Source organism: Quercus lobata, chromosome 2 (assembly GCF_001633185.2).
Source record: "Quercus lobata isolate SW786 chromosome 2, ValleyOak3.0 Primary Assembly, whole genome shotgun sequence".
NCBI lineage: Eukaryota > Viridiplantae > Streptophyta > Magnoliopsida > Fagales > Fagaceae > Quercus > Quercus lobata.
This window is the reverse complement of record NC_044905.1, coordinates 47,717,532-47,731,022: the sequence shown is the minus strand read 5'-3', so window position 1 is coordinate 47,731,022 and position 13,491 is coordinate 47,717,532.

The window sequence follows — 13,491 nt, the reverse complement described above, 5'->3', positions numbered from 1 at the left end:
GAATTTGTCTTTGGGCTTTCTTTTCTACTAATCCTAGACATATAAAAGGATTGTTTTAAGGGTCGTCAAACAGTTCACAAGTTGCACAAACTTTGAGCAAACTCTGTTCAAGAAAATTGTGATCGGAGACGAAGTTCTTGCCCTAGTTCATCTCTTTCTCTTGAAGAAGTTGCTGTGTATGTGCACTGTAGGGTTTTGTGACCAAGCATCTTCTTGATATTCATCGTGTGGATGAACTGAAGAACTTTGCAACTAACAATCTTCTTAGTTGGTGATTGAAGTCGCGTACTAGGATCCGCGTAATTGGTTAGTCACGTACTTGGGAGTCGTGCATCAGAAAGGGGAACTGTCACTACAGAACAAGTCCAATTGGGTATTGGGGTAAGGGTTCAACTATAGGTTGGTAAGGTACTTGAGATTCTTTTACTTGTAACCGCTTGTTGTGATAATAGTGGAGTTTCGAGAGTGGTGACCTAAAAATCACCCAGTGGAGTTTTTGCCATTAGGTTTTCCCAATTCGTAAATAAATCACCGTGTTATTTATTTTTCTCTGCATTATTAGTTTATTGGTGATTTGTTTATGCTACCACATGTTTGCATGATAAATTGATTAATTAATAATTTGACTAATTAATTAATTAATTTCTATCACAAGGAGTCATTTAGTTTGTGGCCTATCAAGTGGTATCAGAGCAGACACACTTTGATTAGTGTTTAATCTTTGCTGTGCTGATCCATTAACCCTTGTTTGTCATGGATAGAGGACAGTCTTTAATCATACCTCCTTTATTTGATGGCACTAACTATGCATACTGGAAAGTATGCATGAGAGCTTTCTTGTAGTCTCTAGATGAGAAAGTGTGGCAAGCTGTGGAGATAGGCTAGACTAAGCCTACAGAAGCGCTAGCCGACTGGGATAATGCCAAGATTAAGGCAGCAAACTTCAACAACAGAGCATTGAATGCATTGTTCAATGCAGTCACCATTGAAAAGTTCAAGAAGATATCCTCAACTGAAACTACCAAGTAGGCTTGGACCATCCTTCAGACAACTTATGATGGTACAAAGGCTGTAAAAGATTCAAAACTTCAGAGGCTCACTACAAGCTTTGAAGAGATAAAAATGGAGAAGGATGAGTCTTTCGATGAGCTCTATGCCAAGCTAAAGGACATAGTGAACTCATCCTTCAATCTTGAGGAAACCATTTTTGAACCCAAGATTATAAGGAAGGTGCTCAGATCTCTACCTGAGAGATTTCATGCCAAGATCACGGTTATAGAGGAATCAAAGGATATTGATAAGATTCCTTTGACTGAGCTGGTTAGAAACTTGCAGACCTACGAGCTAGGGTTAACAAGGATTGGCAAGATGAGTAAAGGCAAGAGCATGGCACTGAAGGCCAAGAGCAGTGAGACAGATGAGTTTGCTGATGATGAAGATTCCAAGATGAAGTCCTACATCACCAGGCAGTTCAAGAAGTTTATGAAGAACGTCAATGGAAAGGGTTTCGACAAGGATCGCAGGCAATCCAGTTCTTCTCAGTTTAAAGGATAAGACAAAGGGAAGAAGGATGCTAAGGAAGGTGGTCAGTACACTGTTCCCACAAGACCTAAGTGCTTTGGCTGTCAAGGCTTCGGTCACATGAAAAATGAGTGTCCTACATATCTCAAGAGCATTGGGAAGAGTAAGGCACTTGCTGTTACCCTGAGTGACACTGAGCTTGAGGATGATTCCGACAATGAGGATGACGGAATCTTAAATGCCTTCACGGCCACTGTTGATCCTACTGATGGGATTGTTGAAGATGTGGTTGAAGAGGAGGAATTGGTGGAATCAAAATTTGAGAAGATGGATGATCAAGATGACAACCATACAGCCTATGAGAAGTTGTACAAGTATTCTAAGAAGCATGAGAAACTGTATAGGCTAACCACCAAGAAACTCAGTGATGTGAAACTTGATCATGAAGAGCTTTCCATAAAGTTTGATGAAGCTAATCAGACTATTGGAGCATTGAGGTTCGAGAACAATTTCTTGGCTGAAAAGACCAAGAAGCTTGAAGCGGAGCTGTTTCAAGTCAGAGCTCAATTGGAGAGGACTTCAAGTGCGAAGCTTGATGATATGCTCAGCATTCAGAAATCTGCTTCAGATCGAACAAGTTTAGGGTATGGTCTTTCTTCCTCTAATACTGCTTCTACTAGTACTACTGTTTTTGTTCCTCTTGCTAGTAATGTTAAAATTGAGAACAATGAGATTAAAACTGAATTAGCTAATGAGAACATAGACAAGGGTAAATCTATCTTAGGAGCACCCCCTAAACTTGAGAAGAAAGATGTTAAAAATCCTAGAGCTAAGAAAACTAACTCTCAAAAGCCTAAAAAAAAGAAGCAGCATTTCTGTAATCATTGTGGAGCTGCTGGTCATACTCGACCAAATTGCTACAAGTGGCTTGCCACTCAACAAAGCAACGACATGATAGCATCTGGGAACCAGAATCAGCTTCAATCCTCTCTTGCTCCCCTTGGAGATCTTCTCAAAGCCCTTATGTTTCTTTCAAACTTGAACGGTTTTTCTCCCTCACTGTCGATTCAAGGGTTTAATAAAAGGAAAGGTTCTTCCAGAGTATGGAAGGAAAAGGGCTCCAAGTGATTCTGTCACTTTTCTCTCTCTCTCTTTGTTTTTGTGTGTGCATTACTTTTGTGTTTTGCTTTCAAGTTTTGAGTCAGTCTAGTTTTTATGCTTTGGTTGTTTAACATGTTTTTGTTTGGTTATTTTTCAATTTTGCTTTATTTTTTTTTTCATATAAAAAAAATTGAAAAATCATAAAAATACAAAAACAATGTGTGTTTTGTGTACATTGGTACTTGTGTACCTTGGATGGCCATTGAAACAAAGTCTTCTAAACTTTGTATCTTTTGTAACTTAGATGAGCATCTTTATGCACAGCTAAGCAAGTGAGCTTTGTGGCTCATGTTTGTGATGAGTAAGATTAAGTTGTCTCTTATACTTAACACTCATATCACTCTTTTTGATGGGAAGGACTAGAAAATTCAAAGAGAAAGGCATAAATAACCATCTCACCATTGTTGCCCGCCAATCATAATATGACACCTGTATGCTTCGGCATAGCAAAAGTGTAGTGTCAATGACATTTGTGTGCTTAAGCATAGCAAAATTGGAATGTCAAATATCATTGGATATTTCTTTTCTCTTTCTAATATGCCCATGCATGATATGCTAAAAAGAAAAATATGCAAAAAAAAAAAAATCAAAAATCAAAAGCAAAAAGATAAAAAATGCTTCAAATTTGATTACAAGCGTGTATTCTAGGAGATGTGGAAGTCATAGGATGTACCTCGAAGGTGATAGTCCCCATCAAGTAGTTATGATTGTGTGTGAGTTAAAGTGATTTTCTCATATCTCAAATTGTCATAACATGTGTACACTTATGCTATCTTGCGATGTTTTTCACACACAACACGCAATATTCTTTGCTATCCTTGATACATGTGCAGGTACAATATGATTTGGTCATCACAAGTTTTTACATATGTTAATGTATGCTCACTAAACTGTCTTGACTTGTTTTTGAAATATAAATTTGGTTAGACTTGTTTAGTGCGTGTGTGCGTTTCTTTCTGAAGATCCATGTGCGTAAAATTTTTATTGAGAAATGATTTTGAGAGCTAAATATGTTGATTGGATCGTTGGTTGAGTTGCATGTTGGATTGCATTCATGTCTGTGTTTTTCTCATCTCATAAAACTGGTTTTAAATGCTGGCTCGACACCTCCTCGATACCTTGCTATCTGTTGAGCTTTTTCAGCTTTTTCTAATCGCAATCCCGACAGCTTCTCGATACCTGGTGGATCGATCAAGAATGGTTTTGCATCCTTGATAGCTTCTCGACACCTGGTGGATCGATCGAGCTTTTGTTCTTGGTTCTTTTGAGTTGTTCCTCGACACCTCCTCGATACCTCAGCTGTCGATGACCATTTTTCTCGACACCTCCTTGACAGATATCTCGATACCTCTCGATACCTGCATTTGTCGAGATTTACTGCTGGTACTATTTAAACATCTTGTGCGATCCGTCCCTCATTTCACTCGATCTCTCTCTCGATACTTCTCACTTTTCTCTCCCAAACGTTCCCATCTCACTCCAATCTTTGTTCCTCAAGGAAGCTTTTTCAAGAATTTCTTTACTTGCTAAGCTTCTAATCCTTTCATATTCATGCATTTCATGTTTTGAAACCTAGGTTTTGGGGTTTTTGAAAATTTTGGGGTTTTTCAAAATTGATGAGTTACTATTGAAATTTTGGGATGGGTTTTCACTTAAATGAATTTAAAACCTCATACATTGCATCACATTAGCATTATAATGGTATTGTCATGCATTTAGATGTGTGCTGTCTGTTTGTGTGCTGATAGGTTGGATTAGGCTGAGCCCATCATGCAATTTCTTTTGCATGCCACATGTTCATGCATTTCCTATGCATACGTACTCTTTTTCAATGTACTTGTTATATTTGAAATTGCTTAGGACTTTTCTGATTGTCTTTCTTTTCTCTCCCTTTCTTTCTGTTTACATTAGTCGTGTCTATGGCACCTAAGCATAAATCCACTCCAGCCCGGAACCCTCTTCGTTCTGGAGCTTCTTCATCATCTGATCCTACTCTATCTCATATCCGGTTCCGTGATGATGATTCCTTCAAGGCATTTTCGGAGAACTTTTCTAGACAAGGCATTCATTCGGAACCCCAAGTCGTTCTGTCGGACTTTGCCGACACCGACCTTCCTTCTGTCATTCACAGTAAGGGATGGGAGCATGTCCTCTTGTGCTTATCAAGGAGTTTTACTCCAACATGCACGGGATTTATCGGTCAGTACCACTTTTCTTCACTTGCATTTGAGGTATGTGCATTCCTATCACACCGCAACTTGTTGCGGATGTGCTTCGGGTCCCTAGGATAGAGTTTCCTGACTATCCTAGTTGTGAGCGTCTGAGGATTGTGTCCAGGGATGATCTCATGTCTGCTTTCTGTGAGCACCCTTCTACTTGGGGTGAGCTTCTGTTTACACCATGTCGACCTTTTGCTAAAGGCCCTAGATTCATGAACATGGTGATGATCTTTGTTTTGCATCCACTCTCTCACTATAACTCCATTACAGAGCCTCGTGCTCGATTTTTGTTATCTCTTCTTGAGCATCTTACTATAAATTTTCCTTCTTATTTCATTCTGTCTATTATAGATGTTCATCTAGATTCGGCGTCCCGTGATAAGCTCATCTTTCCTTCCGCTATCATAAGGATCTTACGTCATTTTTCCGTTCCTTTTCACTCTTCTGACCATTTCACTGTTATGTGTGCCATAGATTACACTACCATTAAACGTAGCGAGGTCCAGCTTCGATCACGGCAGTCGAATTTAGCAGCTCCTCCCTCCCGTTCAGCTCCATCCTGTTCTGCTCCATCCACATCCGTTCCTTCCTCTTCGTCGGGCGATGTGACTTTAGGAGACATCATGGCGCAGCTGCAACGCATGGATGCTCGCCTAGATACACTCTCTACGGAGTTGTATCAGGTGAATGTTCGTGTCGGTCGTATTGCACGGCGACAAGCGTCCATGGGTGGTTTTGCTCCTGAGGCTACTCCTTCACCACCTACTCACGTGGCTTCTGCTTTTGAGGATGAGGATGATGATGATGGTGATGAAGATGATGCTTCGAATGATGTTGATAGGGATGCTAGCTCTACCGATGAGATGTCTACTTGACACTCTTATCCTTTGTCACTCGTGACAAAAAAAGGGGAGTAGTTTTGGATATGAGAGTAGTTTATCTTAGGGGGAGAGTTTGTATAGGACCATTTTGTTAGGGGGAGTGTTGATATGTTTTGAGGGATGTAGTGAGGATAGTATGTATTTTTTTTTTCTTTCTTTTTAGATACATTATTCTTGTACATGAGGTCTTGTGACCATTTATAGACATACTTTGTACTTATCTCCTTATTTATGTTGATGTATGTCTTTCTTTCACCTACCCCTTCATGTGTTGTTTCTTTTCTCCCTTAATACACATGTTTCTTATATTTGTATGCAATTTATTATTTCTGTTTCACACAAAGATGCCTTGATGAGTTTTGTTTAAAGTGTTTCAGAAATACAGGTTGTCAAAGTCTACTTGCCATAAACTCTCTTCTTGCAAAGTTTTTTAAGAGTTTGTGTTAGGATAGATTTTATTGTATTCAACAAGTGAATATGAGATGAGTGATTTATGACTTCTCTCATATGTTCATTTGTTTATTGTGGTTTTGTCACAGATTGCCAAAGGGGGAGATTGTTAGGACATATGTGTTTCACATTAAGAACATTCATGATTTTATGTAATTGGTTTATCATTTGAAAAAACGCACTTTACTTGTATTTGGTTAGATTTAGGACGTGTTTAAATACTTCAAGAAACCATGTTTCAAGATCAAGTATTGAAGCCTTCAAGTCTGTTCAAGAAATCAAGTTGATAGTGAAAATTCTTTAAAGCTCGACAGCTGCATCTATCGATCTTAAGAAAGCTGTTCAAAAGTTCAGTGTGCTCGACACCTGCTCAACAGCTTCTCGACACCTCTTATCTGTCGAGGTTTAAGATTTTCAGAATTCAAATATGATTTTCTTGGGATCCGTGAATTTGTCTTTAAGCTTTCTTTTCTCCTAACCCTAGACATATAAAAGGATTGTTTTAAGGGCCGTTAAACAGTTCACAAGTTACACAAGCTTTGAGCAAACTCTATTCAAGCAAATTGTGACCAGAGATGAAGTTCTTGCCCTAGTTCATCTCTTTCTCTTGAAGAAGTTGCTATGTATACGCACCATAGGGTTTTGTGACCAAGCATCTTCTTGATCTTCATCGTGTGGATGAACTGAAAAACTTTGCAACCAACAATCTTCTTAGTTGGTGATTGAAGTCGCATACTGGGATCCGTGCAATTGGTTAGTCACATACTTGGGAGTCGTGCATCAGAAAGGGGAACTGTCACTATAGAACAAGTCCAATTGGGTATTGGGGTAAGGGTTCAACTGTAGGTTGGTAAGGTACTTGGGATTCCTTTACTTGTAACCGCTTGTTGTGATAATAGTGAAGTTTCAGGAGTGGTGACCTGAAAATCACCCGGTGGGGTTTTTGCCGTTAGATTTTCCCCATTCGTAAACAAATCACTGTGTTATTTATTTTCTGTTGCATTATTAGTTTATTAGTGATTTGTTTGTGCTGCCACGCATTTGCATGATAAATTGAATAATTAATAACTTGACTAATTAATTAATTAATTTCTATCACAATGGGTCATTCAATTTGTGGCCTATCAGTTTTGTTGGTATAATGTTTGTCATACATGTTTTACATGTTTGTTCTTCATATTTATGCTTTGTACTATAATTTGTGTTATGTTGTGCATACCATATTCATGATAAAATGTCTCTTAGATGTTTTTTTGTGTTTCTTTGGACTCCATTGAGTACAAAGATTGTGGGGATAATCATGTTTTCTTGATTTTGAAACATCAAATGATTATGTGTTTTTACACTTTGCCCTAGTTTGCACACTTTTGCATATGATGTACACACATACACCCTTTGACATGTTGTGTGATTAATTCCATGATTCTATCATGATGTGATGTTTAGCATCCTCTCATGTCAATATGTCTTTGAATTACTCTTTAAATTCCAGTTTTTATGGTTTTAATTCAAAGTTTATGTTTTGGTTCTAACTTGTTGCTAATCAAGTTTGTTGCCATTTGTGTTTCATCTTGCTCTTTATTATTACATGATCTTTGCTTAAAGATGTCTCCTTTCATGAAATCAGCTGTGAAAGGAGGTAGTAGCAAGGGAAATGAACCGGTAATTGATCTTGACAGGTTATCCCTAAGTTGAAGAAGACTCGATCTTCGACTAGAATTTATGACAACACTCGCTTTAGATCACATGCTGCATATCAAGCATATCTGAATCACTTCAAGGGTGCCCCCATGTTGATGGAAAGGGTTGTTGAGCAAAGGTCTCTTCTCAATATGAACATTCAGAAATGGTTCACCTCTAAAGATTGGAACTACCTTCTGTCCAATCTTGAAGATCCTTATGAAGATTTGGTGAAGAAATTTTATGCAAATGTCATCTTTGATGGGGATAAGCTAAGATGTTGGGTAAGAGGAAAGGACTTCATGGTTACACCTTCCTATCTTGCTTTCATTTCGAACATCAATTGGCCAGTGTGTCAAACCACTAGTGTATGATGATTTGGAACCGGATCTTGACATGCTTCGCGATGCTCTTGGAGAAAACTTGGAGATATCTTCAAATGGGAAATCAATCAATGTGTCATCACTATCTCCCGAATTAAGGTTGCTCACAACAATTATGTTTCACAATCTCTATCCTCTCTCAAGCATCGGGTACGTGAATCTTGGTCGGGCTTTTTTTCTTCATGACATGATCACTGATGAATAAATTGACATATGTTCACATATCTTCCACATTTTGAGCAAGACTGCTGAGAGGACGGCCTCAAGGAACTACCTTCCTTTTTGTTGCCCCATTTCGAAGATATTGAAGCTCAAAGGAGTACACATTGGAAGATGAGTACCCTCATCCTATGCAAAGCCCAATCTGATAGGCCAAGAATGTATTGACCCATTGTGATAGTTTAATAAGCTAAGTTTATTAATTAATCAAATTAACATGCGATTGTGTACGTGGTAGCACAAACAAATCACCAATTAACTAAAGTATGTAGCAGAAAATAAATTGACATGGTGATTTCTTTACGAATGGGGAAAACCTACATAGCAAAATCCCCACCGGGTGATTTTAAGGTCATCACTCCTGAGAATCCACTATTATCACAACATGCAGTTACAAGTAAAGGAATCCCAGTACCTTATACCAACCTATAGTTGAACCTTTATCCTAATACCCAATTGGACTTGTTCTGTAGTGACAATCTCTCCTTTTCAATGCACGACTCCCAGTACGTGACTAACCAATTGCGTAGATCCCAGTACGCGACTTGATCACCAATTTGAGAAGAATGTTGGCTGCAAAGTTCTTCAATTCATCACACAATGAAGATCATGAAGTTGCTTGGTCATAAAACCCTATGGTGTTCAAACATAGCAGCTTCTTCAAGAACTAGGGCAAACTTGGTTTCCGGTCACACTCTTCTTCACACTTGTGGAATTGTACTCTTGTGCAACTTGTGTCACCTTTTATGACCCTCAAAATAATCCTTATATATGTTTAGGGTTGTGAGAAAAAAAAAAGCCCAAATATACATTCATGAATTGGATGAAAATCAGCTTGAAAAATTGAACTTCATAAACCTCGATAGATAGCCACCTATCGAGCTAGCTATCGAGCCACAGGCTTCAGCAATTTTTAAACCTTGATAGATGCTAGCTGTAGAGCTTTAAAATCTGGCACTTCATTACTTGATTCTTGGACAAACTTGTATGGATTTAACACTTAAACTTGAAACCTTATTTCTTGAAGCATTAAACACATACTAAATCTACCCAATTACAAGTAAAGTGCATTTTGTCAAGGGATTAGCCAATTACATAAAATGTTGACATATGTTCCTAACATTGAATCATATATGTCCTAATAATCTCCCCCTTTGGCAATTCGTGACAAAATCATAACAAACAAATGAACATATGAGAGAAGTTATAAATCACTCAACTCATACTTAGTTGTTGAATACAATAAAATCTATTCTAATACAAACTCTTGAAAAACTTTGCAAGAAGAGAGTTTATGGCAAGAAGACTTTGACAACCTGTATTTCTAAAACACTTTAAACAAAACTCATCATGCCATCTTAGTGTGAAACAGAAATATAAAATTGCATACATTCAATAAGAAACATGTGTATTAAGAAAGAAAAGAAATAACACATGTAAAGATAGGTGAAAGAACTGTAATAACAACCTCAAATGTATATATATCAATAAGTACAAGATTTGCTATCACAACATGATCACAAGATCTAAAGTACATGAACAATGTATCTAAAATAGAAAGAAAAGAAAAAGATACATAAAGTCCTCACTACATCCCTCAATATAAACACTCCCCCCTATCTCCTAAACTACCCTCCCCCTATGAGTATGACTACTCTCATCTCAAAACTACTCTCCCTTTTTGTCACGAGTGACAAAGGGCAAGTAAATCAAGTAGACATCTCATCATTACTAGGCGAGCCATCATCATCATCCTCAGCATCATCAGCACTACCGGAGCCATCACTTTCATCCTTAGATGCCTTGAGAGAGGAAGCCATTGTGTAACCACCCATCACAGCTTGTCGTCGAACGATACGACCGACACAAGTGTTCACCTGACATAACTCATCACTGAGGGTGTCAAGGCGAGCATCCATGCGCACAAGCTGTGCCATGATGGCCTCAAGTGTCACTCCACCCGCTGAAGAAAAAGGAGCAGAGGTGGATGGAGCGGTAGAAGCTAGAGGTGCAGCCGTCTCAATCCCGGGCTGCCTCGAGTGAAGCTGTGCAAAACTCCGCTTAACAGTAGCAGCGTCAATGGCACATATGAATGTGAAGTGGGGAGACTCGGGATAGGAGACAGAAAAGTGGTGAATGAGTCTCGTGATAGCGGAAGGAAAAATGAGCTTATCATGAGTCGTCGTGTCCTTATAGACATCTATAGGGGAGAGTATAAAGTGTGAAGGAAAGTCAATAGAGATATCCTCAATGAAGGACAACAAAAATCAAGCACGAGGCTCTATGATAGTGTTATAGTGAGACAATGGATGAGGAACAAATGTCATCACCATGTTTAGGAATCTTGGACCTTTAGCAAAGGCTGAGCAAGGGGTGTTTTGACAGTCACCCCAAAATGATGGTGTCTCACAAAACAAAGACACAAGTTCATCTTTGGACACTATCCTCAGACGTGCACAGCCAGGGTGGTCAGGATGCGCTACCCTAGGCACGTGTAGTACCTCAGAAACAATCTCCAAAGTAACTACCATGCATATACCTCGATCGCGAGTAAAAAACTGAGATATAGAGTAATCAAATCTGCTTGGAGGGCAGTGGAGAGGTTTTTCACCGAGTTCTTCAGTTTCCTCTTCAATAACAGGTGTCGGTGTTATCTTTGTGTTTGCATTTCTCTAACCCTTACTCTTGCCTTTTAATTGTTGCTGTAGATGTGATTAATTATGGTTTAGAGTAGTTTGTTTATTTGGGTATAGCTTGTACTTATCATTCTGCACATATATTGTTTGGGTATAAGCTTGTGTTGGTTATATTGAAATTGGGGTCTAAACATTCACTAGTGTTTTACATACCAAGTGAACTTTCAATGTTCATGTCATTCATCATGTTGATCATGTTCATATCATTCATCATATGTATGCATGGTCATGTTATCAACGGGCACTTATAACCTTGCAATATCTTCTCAACACAACATGTTCTTATGCATATTCATGTGAAGATCTACATTTGAATGCAAACCCTAATCAAGCTCCTAATTAACCTTGTGGAACCCTAGACATGTTACTATAGGCATACATAACCCAAATCATATTCCTAAAAATTGAATATAGAGTTCTGGGCTGGGTGAGCTTACTTACACATGACTGAGGTTGCATATGCAGTTGTAGACACCCCATTTCACAACCCTAATTTAACTTCAAGGGTAAATTGGTCATTTCGTGTGTCAAAAGGTAAAATTGTAATTTGAACATTTAAAATGTCAATTTCTTTTCACAAAATAAATATTGAGAGTTTAACAATAAAATAAAATACGTCACAAGCCTCTATCGAACCACTAAATCAAAATATATTGTCAACACAATTTTCAAGCAGTCGTGATGCACCCACACAATCAAGCCCCAATCACATTTGATTTTAAGCACTTAATTTTGATTGGCTCCAATAAGAATTAATTACAATTAATAAGTTTTTAAAATCTGGTTGGATTGCATACAGATACATGCACCATACAACATGTAATAAACTTGACAAGTTTAAGACAAAATTTGAAATTTAAATTTGGTTGTAATAATCTGACTTCTGGCATTAAATTCTATTAAATCTTCTCATTAGAACAACCCAAAAAAAGAGTTGGAATTTTCACACAGAAAAGATACGTTGAAAGAGTCAAAATTTTTCCCTAAAAAATGTTAAGAAAACATCACAATTTCCATTAGCACTTTGAATCGCATTTTTGGCCTAGTAAATGTTGGAATTTGGTCTTCTTTACTTTTGGAAAAAGTTGTAGAGAAACGAATTTTATTTCAAAATAACACAAATTTTCAAGTCAATCAAAATTTTGAGTAGAAAGTTATGGCCAAAATACCAACCAGTGTTCTGATTTGAAATCTAGAATTTCAAGTTTTGGCTCTTGATTTTCCCTCCAATTTCAACTCTATTTTAAATTAGAATTTGATTCAGTCCATATCCAGCAGTTTTACCATCTTCTAGAGTCTTCCAATCCCTCTATAAATAGAAGTTGCTTTTGTAGTAGGGTCTGCCAAGATGTTTAGTGCAATGAAGCAAAAGTAATCCTTCTAGTTCATCTCTAAGATGTTAGAATCAGTTTCTTAAAAGTTCTAGAGAGGTTAGGAACTTCTGATCATTTTCCAAAGTGATCATGTAGGCCTAATATACCTTCTTGCATCACTCTTCTACAACTTTAAAGGAATTTTTCCATTGTTTGGGATATTATATGCAAGTAATTTTTCTTGTTATTTCGTTTCTAGTTTGTATTTATATGTGACGCTTGTTTGCTTATAATGCTCTTGTAGATGTGAAATTCTATGATTAATGCCATGCTTTAAAAAAAAAAAAAATACATGCTTTTTGTAAACTAGTCTAGTTATAATCTTATTATGATAATTAGGATCTAACTAAGAAAGAATACATGCTTCTTCAATTGAAATCTTATGTAAGATCTTGATTCTCAAATAATATTTGATTGGAAATATTTTCACCATCTCAAAAATTTGGCTACCCTAGGGTCTTCGGGTAGCCTAACGCCTCCTTGGCATAGTCAGGCACCTAAAGGAGCATAAGCTTAGTTAGGAAATAATGGATCAGCTGGTCTCATGTTTATCGTCAAGCTTAGTGGCATTGTCAGGCCCCCAAAGAAGCATCAGGCCTCCCATGCCTCTAGTGCTACCAATGATGGCCCTCAGATACATACTCGTTTGGTACCTCATGTGGTTGATGAACCAATCCCATGACTAAAGACCCTTTATATTTAGCTCCACACTGTTTGTGTGTCCTCCACTCTAGTATCCCATGCCTCTAGTGATACCAATGATGGTTGTCAGATGCCTACTCATCTGGTACCTCATGTGGTTGATGATAGGGGTGTCCACGGGTCAGGTTTGGGCTCAACCCGGAACTGACCTGACTTTGACAGGTTGAAGGACAGCGGACCCACCGTCGATTGCGAAAAACAACGGG